This window comes from Phocoena sinus, chromosome 16 (assembly GCF_008692025.1).
Source record: "Phocoena sinus isolate mPhoSin1 chromosome 16, mPhoSin1.pri, whole genome shotgun sequence".
Taxonomy (NCBI): domain Eukaryota; kingdom Metazoa; phylum Chordata; class Mammalia; order Artiodactyla; family Phocoenidae; genus Phocoena; species Phocoena sinus.
Window position 1 is genome coordinate 45,984,044 of NC_045778.1, and position 15,672 is coordinate 45,999,715.

Sequence of the window (15,672 nt, forward strand, 5' to 3'; positions counted from 1 at the left end):
CAGATGACATGATACTATACATAGATAATCCCAAAGATGCTATCAGAAAACTACTAGAGCTAACCAATGAATTTGGTAAAGTTGCAGGGTACAAAATTGATGCACAGAAATCTCTTGCATTCCTATACACTAAGAATGAAAGGTCATAAAAGAGAAATTAAGGAAACAATCCCATTCACCATTGCAACAAAAAGAATAAAACACCTAGGAATAAATCTACCTAAGGAGGTAAAAGACCTGTACTCAGAAAACTATAAGACACTGATGAAATTAATCAAAGATGACACAAACAGGTGGAGAGATATACTATGTTCTTGGATTGGAAGAATCAATATTGTGAAAATGCCTATACTACCCAAAGCAATCTACAGATTCAATGCAATCCCCATCAAATTACCAATGGTATTTTTTACAGAACTAGAACAAATAATCTTAAAATTTGTATGGAAACACAAAAGACCCCGAATAGCCAAAAGAATCCTGAGGGAATAAAACAGAGCTGGAGGAATCAGACTCCCTGACTTCAGACTATACTACAAAGCTACAGTAATCAAGACAATATAGTACTGGCACAAAAACAGAAATACAGATCAATGGAAGAGGACAGAAAACCCAGAGATCAACCCACACACCTATGGTCAACTAATCTATGACAAAGGAGGCAAGGATATACAATGGAGCAAAGACAGTCTCTTCAATAAGTGGTGCTGGGAAAACTGGACAGCTACATGTAAAAGTATGAAATTAGAAATCTCCTTAACACCATACGCAAAAATAAACTCAAAATGGATTAAAGACCTACATGTAAGGCCAGATAGTATAAAACTCTTAGAGGAAAACACAGAAAGAACACTCTTTGACAGAAGTCACAGCAAGATCTTTTTTGACTCACCTCCTAGGGTAATAGGAGTAAAAACAAAAATAAACAAATGTGACCTATTGAAACTTAAAAGCTTTTGCACAGCAAAGTAAACCATAAACATGACAAAAAGACAACCCTCAGAATGGGAGAAAATATTTGCAAATGATTCAACAGACTAAGGATTAATCTCCAAAATATATTAACAGCTCATGCAGCTCAATATTAAAAAAACAAACAACCCAATCCAAAAATGGGCAGAAGACCTAAATAGACATCTCTCCAAAGAAGACATACAGATGGTGAAGAGGCTCGTGAAAAACTGCTCAACGTCACTAATTATTAGAGAAATGCAAATCAAAACTACAATGAGGTATCACTTTTTACCAGTTAGAATGGGCATCATCAAAAAATTTACAAACAACAAATGCTGGAGAGGGTGTGGAGGAAAGGGAACCCTCTGGCACTGCTGAGAATGTAAAATTGATACAGCCACTATGGAGAACAGTATGGAGGTTCCTTAAAAAATTCAAATAGCTGGGCTTCCCTGGTGGCGCAGTGGTTGAGAGTCTGCCTGCCAATGCAGGGGACACGGGTTCATGCCCCAGTCCGGGAGGGTCCCACATGCTGCGGAGCAACTAGGCCCGTGAGCCATGGCCGCTGACCCTGCATGTCCGGAGCCTGTGCTCTGCAACGGGAGAGGCCACAACAGTGAGAGGCCCACGTGCCGCAAAAAACAAACAAACAAACAAAAAAATTCAAATAGCTTTCTGCCCATAGACACCACCGAGTAAGCATCGTTGACGTCTCCCCCCTCCACTGTCGTCATGTCTAAGTCAGAGTCTCCCAAAGGGCCCAAACAGCTGCGGAAGCTCTTCATCGGAGGTTTGAGCTTTGAAACAACCGATGGGAGCCTGAGGAGCCATTGTGAGCAGTGGGGAGCACGCACAGACTGTGTGGTAATGAGGGATCCAAGCACCAGGCGCTCCAGAGGCTTCCGGGTTGTCATGTATGCTACTGTGGAGGAGGTGGGTGCGGCCATGAAGGCAAGGCCACACAAGGTGGATGGAAGAGTTGGGGAACCAAAGAAGGCCGTCTCAAGAGAAGATTCTCAAAGACCTGGTGCCCACTTAACTGTGAAAAAGATTTTTGTTGGTGGCATTAAAGAAGACACTGAAGAACATCACCTAAGAGATTATTTTGAACAGTATGGGAAAATTGAAGTGACTGAAATTATGATCGACCAAGGCAGTGGCAAAAAAAGAGGCTTTGCTTTCGTAACCTTTGATGACCATGACTCCATAGACAAGACTGTCATTCAGAAATACCACACTGTGAATGGCCACAATTGTGAAGTAAGGAAAGCCCTATCTCAGCAAGAGATGGCTAGTGCTTCATCCAGCCAAAGAGGTCAAAGTGGTTCTGGAAGCTTTGGTGGTCGTCGTGGAGGTGTTTTTGGTGGGAATGACAACTTTGGTGGTGGAGGAAATTTCAGTGGTTGAGGTGGCTTTGGTGGCAGCCGCAGTGGTGGTGGCTATGGTGGCAGTGGGGATGGCTATAATGGATTCGGTAATGATGGGAGCAATTTTGGAGGTGGTGGAAGCTACAATGATTTTGGCAATTACAACAATCAATTTTCAAATTTTGGACCCATGAAAGGAGGAAACTTTGGAGTCAGAAGTTCTGGCCCCTATGGTGGTGGAAGCCAATACTTTGCCAAACCACGAAACCAAGGTAGCTATGGTGGTTCCAGCAGCAGCAGTAGCTATGGCAGTGGCAGGAGGTTGTAATTACTGCCAGGAAACAAAGCTTAGCAGGAGAGGAGAGCCAGGGAAGTGACAGGGAAGCTACAGGGTACAAGAGATTTGTGAACTCAGCCAAGCACCATGGTGGCAGTGCCTAGCTTCTACAAAGAAGACATGTTTTAGACAGTACTCATGTGTATGGGCAAAAAAACTTGAGGACTGTACTTGTGACTACTTGTATAACAGATCATCTTAGTTTCTGTTTTGTGGAAAGTGTAAAGCATTCCAACAAAGGGTTCTAATGTCGATTTTTTTTTTTGTACCCATGCTGTTGACTGCTAAGTGTAATAGTCTGATCATGACGCTGAATAAATGTGTCTTTTTATTAAATGTGCTGTGTAATGTTAGTCTACTCTGAAGCCATTCTGGTAAACTACCCCAACAGTGTGAAGTTAGAATTCCTTCAGGGTGATGCCAGATTCCATTCAAAATTTACTTACACCCTGCTTTGGTGGAGAAGCTATTGTCTTCAGAAACTTCGGTGTAGCTGAACTGACAGTTACTGTGTTGTGACCTGGAGTTCACTGTGAAAAGGGTCACCCAAGCAAAGTCATGGAGTTTTTTGGTTATTAATATGATTGTTGGCACATATCCTATGCAATATATCTAAATTGAATTATGGTACCAGATAAAGTTATAGGTGGGAATGAAGCTTGTGTATCATCTATTATCATATGTAATCAAATTATTTAATACCCTCTTCTTTGGAATGACAACTGTATGGATTTGGGACTGGCAGAGCTTTGGACCTTCCCTACCCACTACCCCTGATAATGTTGAATGCTTCTATCACAATTCAAGTTCAAAACTCTGCCAGAGGGCTTCTCTGGTGGCGCAGTGGTTGAGAGTCCGCCTGCCGATGCAGGGGACACGGGTTCGTGCCCCAGTCCGGGAAGATCCCACATGCCGCGGAGCAGCTGGGCCCGTGAGCCATGGCCGCTGAGCCTGCGCGTCCGGAGCCTGTGCTCCGCAACGGGAGAGGCCACAACAGTGAGAGGCCCACGTACCACAAAAACAAACAAACAAAAAACAACTCTGCCAGAGAATAGAAACCAGATGCTGGTTAATGCCACCCCATAAATCCACAAATTAGAAGTTTTCAGGAGACATTTTTAAACTGACCAGTACCAGTAAGGATTTTACTCTTAACACAAAAACAGGCTTACATTAAAGGAAAACTGTGGTTTCTCTTCTGGTTGGGTGGGTCTTTATATAGGTTTATGGAATGACACACTAGTAATTATCTATATGGAGATAAAAATTTGCTGATATGGTAAGGAACCATATTATCTACTTTAATTTATGCTAACTGCAGTTTTCCTTTAAATATGGCACAAGATGACACAACCATTCTAAAATGTTGTTTGTATAGAAAATGATTTCTAAAACTTTATAACAGTTTACTTAATATCCAATCACTGTTATTTGTACATAGCTTCCTTTGAGCCCTCCCTTTGGTGCCCTCAGTTTCAGTGCCATTGTACTTAGTAGGATAGAGATTTGTTTATCACTAGGGAAAAAAAATTAAAATAGAATTACCATATGACCCAGCAATCCCACTACTGGGCATATACCCGGAGAAAACCATAATTCAAAAAGAGTCATGTACCACAATGTTCACTGCAGCTCTATTTACAATAGCCAGGACATGGAAGCAACCTAAGTGTCCATCAACAGATGAATGGATAAAGAAGATGTGGCACATATATACAATGGAATATTACTCAGTCATAAAAAGGAATGAAATTGGGTCATTTGTAGAGATGTGGATGGACTTAGAGACTGTCATACAGAGTGAATTGAGTCAGAAAGAGAAAAACAAATATTGTATATTAACGCATATATGTGGAATCTAGAAAAATAGTACAGATGAACTGGTTTGCAAGGCAAAAATAGAGACACAGATGTAGAGAACAATGTATGGACACCAAGGAGGGAAAGCAGGTTGGGGTGGTGGTGGTGGTGGTGGTGGTGGTGGTGGTGGTGGTGGTGGTGGTGGGATAAATAGGGAGATTAGGATTGACATATACACGCTAATATGTATAAACTAGGTAACTAATAAGATCTCCTGTATAAAAACAGAGAAATAAAATTAAATTTAAATAAATACAAGATCTATGGGATAATACAAAGCATGCCAAGTTACACATAATAGGGGCTCCAGAGGAAGAAGGAGAGAGAGAAGGGAATCAAAAATGTATTTAAGGGACTCCCCTGGGGGTGCAGTGGTTAAGAATCCACCTGCCAATGCAGTGGACACAGGTTTGAGCCCTGGTCCGGGAAGATCCCACATGCCGCGGAGCAACTAAGCCTGTGCGCCACAACTACTGAGCCTGCATGCCACAACTACTGAAGCCCGTGCACCTAGAGCCTGTGCTCTATAACAAGAGAACCCACCACAATGAAATGCCCATGCACTGCAACGAAGAGTAGCCCCCACTCTCCGCAACTAGAGAAAGCCCGCACAGCAACGAAGACCCAACGCAGCCAATAAATTCGTTAATTAATTAAAAAAATACTTAACTTAAAAAAATGTATTTAAGAAATTATGGCTGAAAAGTTTCCAAACCTAAAGATGGAAACAGATATTTAGGTGCAGGAAGCACAGAGCATCCCAAACAAGATGACCCCAATTAGACCCACACCAAGATATATTATAATTAAAATAGCAATAGTTAAAGAGAGAATTCTAAAGGCAGCAAGAGAAAAACAAAGAGTCAATTAGAAGAAAACCCACATAAAGCTATTAGACAATTTCTCTGCAGAAACTGTGCAGACCAAGTCCTGAAAGGGAAAAATGTGCAACCTAGGATATTCTACCCAGCAAGATTATCATTTAGAATAGAAGAGGAGATAAAGAATTCCTCAGACAAGCAAAAGCTAAAAGAATTCAACAATACTAAACCTACCCTAAAATAAACATTGAAGGGTCTTATCTAAATAGAAAAGAAACAAAAATCATAATAGGAAAGGCAAATATATAGTCAGGACTAAAGATCACTTAGATAAGCCAGGACATAGATTAAAAAACCATCCAAAAATTTTGTAAAAGTAATTGTAACTACAATTAAAATCAAAATAATAAACATACAGATGTAAAATAGGACATCAAAATTACAAAAGTGGGAGAGGAGAGTTAAAAATGTAGATTTTTAGAATGTGCTTGAACTATTATGACTATCAGTCTAAAGTAAGTAGATACAGTTATGGGTCAACATACTTGAAAACCAGGGAAACCACAAATCAAAAACATACAATAGTTCACAAAAACCAAAAAGAAAGGAACTCAAGCATACTACAAAAGAAAATCATCAAACCACAAAAGGAAAAACAAAAAGAAGAAGAATGGAACAAAGAACCACAAAAACAACTGGAAAACAAGGAATAAAATGGCAATAAGTACATAACTACCAATGATTACTTTAAATGTCAATGGACTAAATGCTCCAATCAAAATGGATAGAGTGGTAGATTGGATAAAAAAATAAAGCAAGAACCTACACTATGTTTCCTATAAGAGACTCACTTCAGGTTGAAAGACACCCACAGATTGAAAATGAGCAGATGGAAAAATATACTTCATGCAAATGTAAACAACAAGAAAGCAGGGGTAGCAATAATCATATCAAACTAGTAGACTTTAAAACAAAGTCCATAAAGAAAGACAAAAAAGGACATTATATAATAATAAAGGGATCAATACAATAAGAGGTTATTACATTTGTTAACATATATGCACCAATATAGCAGCACTTAATATATAAAACAAATACTAACAGACATAAACGGAAAAACTGACAGGAATACAGTAAGAGTAGGAGTTTTTAACATCCCACTGACATCAACAGACAGATCTTTAGAAAGAAAATCAATAAGGCAACAGAGGTCCTAAATGACACAATAGACCAGTTGGACTTAAATGATATCTACAGACACTACATCCAAAAAAACCCCCAGAATACACATTCTTTTCAAGCTTGCATAGAACATTCTCTAGGATAGAACACACACTAAGTCACAAAAGAAGCCTCAACAAATTTATATCAAGCATTTTCTTCCAACCACAATATGAAACTAGAACTCAACTATAGAAAGAAAAATGAGAAAAGAACAAACACATGGAGACTAAACAATATGCTACTAAAAAACCAGTTGATCACTGATAAAATCGAAGAGGAGCAGAAAATACCTTGAGACAAATGACAATGAAAACTCAGCTTAACAAAATCTATGAGATGCAGCAAAATCAGTTCTAAGCGAGAAGTTCATAGTGAAACAGGTCTTCCTCAAGAAACAAGAAAAATCCCAAATAAATCACCTAACCTACCACCTAAAAGAATTAGGAAAAGAAGAACAAACAAAACCAAAGTCAGCGGAAGAAAGGAAATAATAAAGATCAGAGAGGAAATGAATAAAATAGAGATTAAAAGACAATAGAAAAGATCAATAAAACAAAGATCTGATTTTTTTGAAAGATAAACAAAATCAACAAGCCCCTAGCCAGGGTCACCAAGAAGAAAAGAGAGAGGACTCAAATAAATAAAATAAGAAATTGAAGAAGAGAAATAATTACTGATACCACAGAAATATAAAAAATAAAGGAACACTATGACCAGTTATATGCCAACAAATAGGACAACCTAGAAGACATGGACAAGTCTGTAATTAAAAAAAAAACAAAAATCTCCAAGCAACAAAAGGCCAAGACTGGATGGCTTCACAGGGGAATTCTACCAAATATACAAAGAAAAATGTACACCTATCATTCTCAAACTATTTCAAAACTTTGAGGAGGAGGGAACACTCCCAAAGTCATTCGATGAAGCCACCATCACCTGGACACCAAAACCAAAGACACTACCAAAAAGAAAATTATAGGCCAATATCTTTGATGAATATAGATGCAAAAATCCTCAACAAAACATTAGCAAAGTGAATCCAACAATACATAAAAAGGATCGTACACCATGATCAAGTTGGATTCGTCCCAGGGTCTCAAGCATGTTTTAACATAGACAAATCAGTCAATGTGATACACCACATTAAAGAAAGGAAAGACAAAAATCACATCATCATCTCAATGGATGCAGAAAAAGCACGTGATAAAATTCAACATTCATTCTGATAAAAACTCTCATCACATTGGGTGTAGAGGGAACGTTTCTCAACATAATAAAAGCCATTATGGTAAACCCACAGCCAACATAAAACTCAATGGTAGAAAGCTGAAAACCTTCCCGCTAAATTCAGGAAGAAGACAAGGATGCCCACTCTCACCACTTCTATTCAACATAGTACTGGAAGTCCTACTCACAGAAGTCAGACAAGAAAAAGAAATAAAAGTTATCCAAATTGGAAGGCAAGTGTAAAACTGTCATGATTTGCAGATGACATGATACTCTGTAATAAAAACCCAACGACCCAAGTGCCCATTAACAGACGGTTGGTTTAAGAAGATGCGTATGTATATACACATACATATATATGGAATAATTACTCAGCTATAAAAAGGAATGAAATATTGTCATTTGCAGCAACATGGATGAACCTAGAGAATATCATACTAAATGAAGAAAGTCAAAGAGAGAAAGACAAATATTATATGGTATCACTTATATGTGAAATCTAAAAAAGAAAAATACAATGAACCTATATACAAAAGAGAAACAGACTCACAGACATAGGAAAAAAACCTTATGGTTACCAAAAGGGAAAGGGAGGGTGGGGACTGATAAATTAGGAGTATGGGATTATAGATTCAAACTAATATGTTTAAAATAGAAAGGCAACAAGGATTTACTATAAGCACAGGAAACCATATTCAGTATCTTGTAATAACCTATAATGGAAAAATAATCTGAAAAAGTACAGTTATACATATATAAAATACTGAATCACTTTGCTGTACACCTGAAACTAATACAATATTGTAATTCAACAATTATTTCAATTTAATAAAGAAGCCAAATTATAGTGGATCAAAGAGTAAATGAGAACTAATGGAAAGGAGAAAAGTCTTTAACAAGCTACAATATATACAGAGAAATAGACACATATCACACACAAAATACAGTTATCACTAAGATATTTAGATATCTTAATTTTATAAGTAATGAAACTAATAGAACATTTAGGCTCCATGATTTTTTCTGTGTGCCTTTCAGACACCCTTTAAATTATCTGTGGTGTCTGATCTGCCTATGGTAGGCAGATGCATGTATTTAATATGAATTCTTCAATCTCATAAATGCTATAATTCAATGTGGGATTTAATCTTAATTCCAAACCTTACTAGTTTCATGACCTTGGGTTATATGGTTTGTCCAACGTCATACATCTAGTTTGTAAGGTAATTTGGGCTTTAAATTCAGATCTGACTCCAAAGCTCACATTCTTCATCATGGAGACTTCTGGTGAACATACTGACGTGTGAGTCGGCCCCCACTTTCATCAATGCAAGCATGACTTTGGTTTTTTCACATGAAGCTACCTACCCTTCCCTTCCACAGCACACAAAATGAGAGCTATATGAGGAGAGACTGGATAGAGGTCCTTAGGTCAAGAATATGGCCAAGAGGCAGGAGTAAAAGCCTTAGTCTCCACATTCCTAAGGATGAGGGGTCCATCCCTTCCTCCTCGCTAACCATGCCCTTTCCCGAATTCCCAGCCAGCTGTAGCTGAGAAACAGATAACCTGTTATACAGAAAAGTTCTCCAGCAAAAGCCTGTGCGAAAGAAGAGTGTAATTAAGTGGTACCGTTTATAGAAATCAATCACATGCAAACTTTACAGGCCACTCTATATTCATTGTGGAGGTCTTCCAAATGGCATCATCTGTGATAAGAAGAAGTATGTCAATTATGTCATTATCAGAGTGAAAAAATGTGTGGACAAAATAAAGCTCTAAATATTCCTTTGAAGTCAACCACTCGTTTTAAATGGTTTGGACGTATAATGTAGGGAAGTGTTTTTAATTGAAATAGAGTAAATAAGTTACTACAAAGGGTTTCAGAAGAAAAATGATTGTTATGCTAAACTTCAGCTATTTTTTAATGGGTTTTCCATGGCCATAGGCTTGCCTTCTTTGCATTTTCTTTTTTTCTTCTACTAGTGAAGAAACAAAAAATGACAGCAGCTAATGCCAAGTCCCTTTGAGCCACTGCTCTATAACAAAGCAATTTAGGGAGGCAGACAGAGGATGGAGTCAACTTTTATGAAAAAGTTGCTCATGTTTTCCTCTGATACAACTTTTCCATTCAGATGTTTTATGACAACTACAGTCTCTAAGGACTGACTAACTGCAAAGTTAAGACTGATATTTTACAATAAGACTTCCCTTATTACTTAATCACTGCAATCTGACAATAAAACCATCTGCCTATAATGGGCCAACTCCACAGACTGCACACGTCCAGAAAGCTGTATGTCTAAAAGGACTCATTGTTTTAACCTGGATGCAAAATTTTACTTTCAGACAGACTTTGAGTCTGAATTTTATGCCATCAGTGGGCTAAGACATTTTGCTATTTTTTCCCCACTATAGGCACCTTAAATTTAAAAAATCTGATTGGCTTTACATTAAATGATGAAAGAATCATCGTCAGAAGTGCTTGGGATGATACAGATTCTCACATTTGATAATCTGTTCCTGTTCTACAATCACAGTAACAAGAATTCCTGAGATTTATTTAGTTGTTACACAAGGGAGTGTGCTTTACATGCAAGTTATTGTTGAATTCACACAAGAATCATACAGGATAAGAACTATTATTTTCTCCATTTTACAGAGGAAAAAAACCTAAGGCTTAAAGATATTGAATAAGCTTCCAAAGTCACAGAATTATTAGTGGCAGTGGTGGGACTCAAACTCAAGAGGTTTGAGATTAGAGTCCAATACTCCTAACCTTTATTACAAAGAAAACAGAAGGCATCAATTACTATAAGGAATGGGACTGCACATCTAGAAGACCGTGTCAAATGGTTAATGAGTTAATGCACCTCAAGAAAGGGAGATAAGAATATTTTTTTAAACAATGTACATAGCATTTAAGAGACCTACAAATATGAGCCTTTTTTTCACTTTCACTTTTGATATAAAAGAATATTTTGAAAAATACACAAGAAAACTAAATGGATGACTTTAGGTTTAAGGAGGCTAAATCTTGTAAGTAGACCCTGTTACGCTAAGCACTTGAGAAGGTTTCTAATACTTTTGAAAGGAGAAGTATTTATACCCAATTCATTTGGGTTTTTAAAGACTCAAAGGAAAAAAGAAAAAGTGCATTTTGTTACTGGTGACATACTTTCTAATTATGACATCGATTTCTTGAATTGATGCTTCACAACCAGGTTAACAGGCTTGTGTCACGATATTGTTATGAACTGATCAATTGAAAGCCCATTATTGACCCAATTATTCCAGAACGGGACAAATGAATGAGATGAAAGTCATGGTCTCTGAGGGGCCCACGCTTGATCAGTTGGATTCTGTTTAAATGGAAGTACTTTTGACAGTGGTAAGGGGCACTATTAATGATTATGAGGAGGGAACAGATGCAAAGCTATGGACATTCACTTACCCTAGCTAAAGCTCACTCTCTGCTTATCTCTTGGTGCTGCTACTGTTGGTTAAGGTAGGAGAGTGAGACCCTCTGTGGAGTGTCGGGGTGTTAGAAAAGGAGCTTTTGATAAGAGTGGGTGTAGACAAATTGCTGTGCTCCATTAAAGAGACAAGACGAAAATTCCTGTTGAGACCATGTTTCTTTAAATGCCAAACTACTCCAAATCTGGACTAGTGGGTCATGGTTTATGAGTTTTGCTGCAGTTTGTACATAAAAGAATCCACAGGATACATATGGACATAATCAGAGTGAGGCTGGTAGAGGCTGAAGGGATGAAATTCATGTGAAAACAAGAATGAGATAATAATAAGGGCCCGCAGAAAGGGAGAGCATGGGCAGTTTAAGTTGCAAGGAACAGACTTAAGCTGTAGTACTTTTTTTTTTAATATAAGATACATGTGGAAATAAGGATGATGAGACTGATCACATGCCGTGAACTTACAAAAATTTATAGTCACACAGATTGGCTTCACATAGAAGGAAATATTCAGAAATTGGAAGCTGGTTTAGAATCCAACATAACTCTAGACACTGGGTTGTCTCCTCCTCCTGGGCAACAGGAGCTCCTTGCTTTCTTCTCTGCTGTGATGTGAAACTACCCTCTGCCTCTGCTTCTTTCTAAGTCACTGTCTTCTGCCCTTCCTTCCAAACACTCACTTTTTTATGCGCATCTGGCATCTGGTATCTCCAGTGTAGAGAATCCATTTTGTTCATTAACCCACCATCCAAAAGAGGGAGGAGTATTTGTGTCAGAAAACATAATAGGCTTCTGGTTAGTCTGCAGGCCAGTTGCCTTTAGGTCAAAAGCCTACCCCTTGCCCAATAGCCATGACCATGGTACTGGAATCACAGCAAATAGAATGTGGTTACCCGCAGTGCTGGGACACCACACTCTCCTAGATGTCCTCCCACCTCTCTGGCTGCCCTCAGGTTCTTTTCCAAGATTATGCTCTCTGTCTAGGCAATAAATGTTTGATTTCCTTGAGGCTGAGCCTTAGGCCTTTTTCATTTTTCCCCAATATTTTTCTCCTTATATAATCTCTACCACGCCCATGACTTCAGTTCATACACATATGCCAACAGTTTTAAAACGTATCTCTTACCTAGATCTCTCCTTTGAGCTCCAGACCAGATATCTAATTGTTAAGCTGATATTTCCACTTTTATGTCTGAAAGACTTCTCATTTGCAGTTTGTTCTTGACTTATGTTCTTCTGCTTCAAATCCGTATGTCTTCCCGTACACCCTTTCTTCCAGTATCCACCACTATCCATTCTGCTGCTAAAGCCATTAGCTTAAGAGTCATGTTTGACATATGCTTCTGCCTCAAATCCGCTTTCAATCTATCCCTCTGTTCTGTTAATCTCACTTCCTCAACATCTCTTAAAGCCATTCCCTTTCAGGCTCTTCAAAGCCACCACCCTAGTTCACGCTACCATCATCAATCTCCTGAACCACTGCAGGAATCTGCACATCGGTCCCCTTCATCTACTCTAGCCCCTTTTCAATACACCCCTGACGCTGCAGTCACGGTGAACTTTACAAAAAGCAACTCTTGTCATGTCATCCTGAAATTGAAAACTCCCAGTGATTTCCTATTGCTCCTGGAATTGAGAACAGCATTTTTAACGTGGTCCTGTGTATCTAGTCTAGGCGCCCTCTACCTCACCACCTTCATTTTACACAGTTACTTCGTTCGAGCCACATTAGCCTCATTTCTGACCCTTGCATATGCTAGGATCCTTCACTGGGACAAGTTCTTTTTCAATGGGCTGATCCTTTACATGGAAAGTTCTATACTGCCTGATCACCTGTATAACTCCTACCCATTCTTCAGAACTCTACATTTTCTGATCCCCATCTATGTCAGGATCCTCTGCTATACACTCTCATAGGCCCATATTTCTGTCCTTCAAAAGGATACACTAGAGATGTGATTATTATTTTTTTTATGTTTCCCCTCCAGACTCTAATATTCATATTAGCTAGGAACATTTTTTAAATTAGTAAATGTTTAATATATGGGCTAAAAACAACAACATAAATATGCACACAATACTACATCAGAAACCCCTAACACCACCAACAGCACAAATCTTTAATTAGAATATGTAGGTATAAAGCTAGACTACATTCGCTTACTATAGTCCTTCTGCTTAAATGTGTTTTCTCCTATTTCCAGCTGAACCCATAAAGTTAGAAGGAAAATTTTCCAGTAGGTACTATTTCTGATCTGTGCTTTGCTTTTCTAATTACCTTTGTTTCCATAATATAATATCCTTAACCTATAGTATCTTTCCAGTGATAACCATCTTAATTTAAAACAACTTCCTCCTTGACTAAATTTAAATGTTAGGCCAATTCTGTTCAAGTTTTAAAAACTTCATTTGAGTTGGTTAAGCTGTCAGTCTAAACAATATTAATTCTTCCAATCCAAGAACATGGGATACCTTTCCATTTCTTTGAATCACCTTAAATTTCCTCATCAATGTTTTATAGTTTTCAGAGTATAGGTCCTTCACCTCCTTGGTTAAGTTTATTCCTAGATTTTTGGGTTTTTTTGGATTCAATTTTAAACAGGATTTTTCTTTAACTTTATCTTTCTGATATTTCATTGATAGTGTAAAAAAACTGTAACAGATATCTGTTGGTTCTTCAGTCGTAACAAACGTACAGCTCTACATGGGTTACTGATAATGGGGGAGAGTACACACATGGGAGTAGGGAATGGATAGGAAATCTCAATAACTCCCTCTCAGTTTTGCTCTAAAACAATTGTCTTAACTGGACACCGTAAAACTCTTAGAGGAAAACATAGGCAGAACACTCTTTGACATAAATTGCAGCAATATCTTTTTTTGATCCATTTCCCATAGTAATGGAAATAAAAACAAAAACAAACAAATGGGACTTAAACTCAAAAGTTTTTGCACAGCAAAGAAAAACTGTAAACAAAATGAAAAGACAACCTATGGAATGGGAGAAAATATTTGCAAATGAACTGTCCAACAAGGGATTAATCTCCAAAATATACAAACAGGTCATGCAGCTCAATAACAAAAAACCAACCCAACCAAAAGATGGGTGGAAGACCTAAATAGACATTTCTCCAAAGAAGACATACACGTGGCCAACAGGCACATGAAAAGATGCTCAACATCACTAATTATTAGAGAAATGCAAATCAAAACTACAATGAGATATCACCTTACACCAGTCAGAATGGCCATCATCAGAAAGTCTACAAACAAATTCTGGAGAGGGTGTGGAGAAAAGGGAACCCTCGTACACTGTTGGTGGGAATGTAAATTGGTACAGCCACTATCGAGAACAGTATGGAGGTTCCTTAAGAATCTAAAAATAGAGCTACCATATGATCCAGCAATCCCATTCCTGGGCATATATCCAGAGAAAAACATGGTTTGAAAGGATACACGCACACCAGTGTTCTTTACAGTGTTGTTTACAATAGCCAAGGCATGGAAGCAACCTAAATGTCCACTGACAGATGAATAGATAAAGAAGATGTGGTACATAAGTACAATGGAATATTACTCAGCCATTAAAAAGAATGAAATAATGCCATTTGCAGTAACATGGATGGACCTGGAGATTATCATACTAAGTGAAGTCAGACAGAGAAAGACAAATATCGTATGATATTGCTTATATGTGGAATTTTAAAAAATGATACAAATGTACTTATTTACAAAACATAAACAGAATCACTGACTTAGAGAATGAACTTATGGTTACCAAGGGGAAGGGTGGGGAGAAGGGATACATTGGGAGTTTGGAATTGACATGTACACACTGCTATATTTAAAATAGATAACTGACAAGGACGTACTGTATAACACAGGGAATTCTGCTCAATTCTCTGTGATAACCAAAATGGGAAAAGAATTTGAAAAAGAATAGATACATGCATATGTATAACTGAATCACTTTGCTGTAACCTTGAAACTAACGCAACATTGTTAATCAACTATACACCAGTACTAAATAAAAACTTTAAAATAATTGTCTTAAAGAAAATAAAACTATTCAAAAAGACAAGTTCCCAAAGGAGTCATCAGCTGATCGTAGAAGTATGTGATTCAAAAGGAAGAAAGATAAATGTCAAAAAAAATGAAAAAAAAATGTATACTCTCACTAGTAATTTTTTTCAGTCTGCAAAGTAAAACAATGGGGTATAATTTTGCACCTCTTATGCTGAAAAACACTTAAAAGAATAAGAAAACCCACTGTTGGCATAAATGTTGGGAAAATGAGCCTGAAGCACTCTTGGTAGTAATGGAAATGGATTGGTTCAATAATATGTATGTCAAAATTTTAAATATGTATGTCAAAATTTTAAAGACATATATCATTTGACCTAGACATTAA

General features: G+C 37.7%; 1 protein-coding gene and 1 pseudogene across 1 annotated transcript in view; one reads left to right on the plus strand and one right to left on the minus strand.

Annotated features, from left to right (window-relative positions):
* PRKG1 (protein kinase cGMP-dependent 1) overlaps positions 1-15,672 on the minus strand; it is a 1,343,672-nt gene that overhangs the window by 1,256,555 nt on the left and 71,445 nt on the right. The gene's annotated exons all lie outside the window — the stretch shown is intronic.
* Positions 1,687-2,649, plus strand: LOC116741304 (annotated as a pseudogene).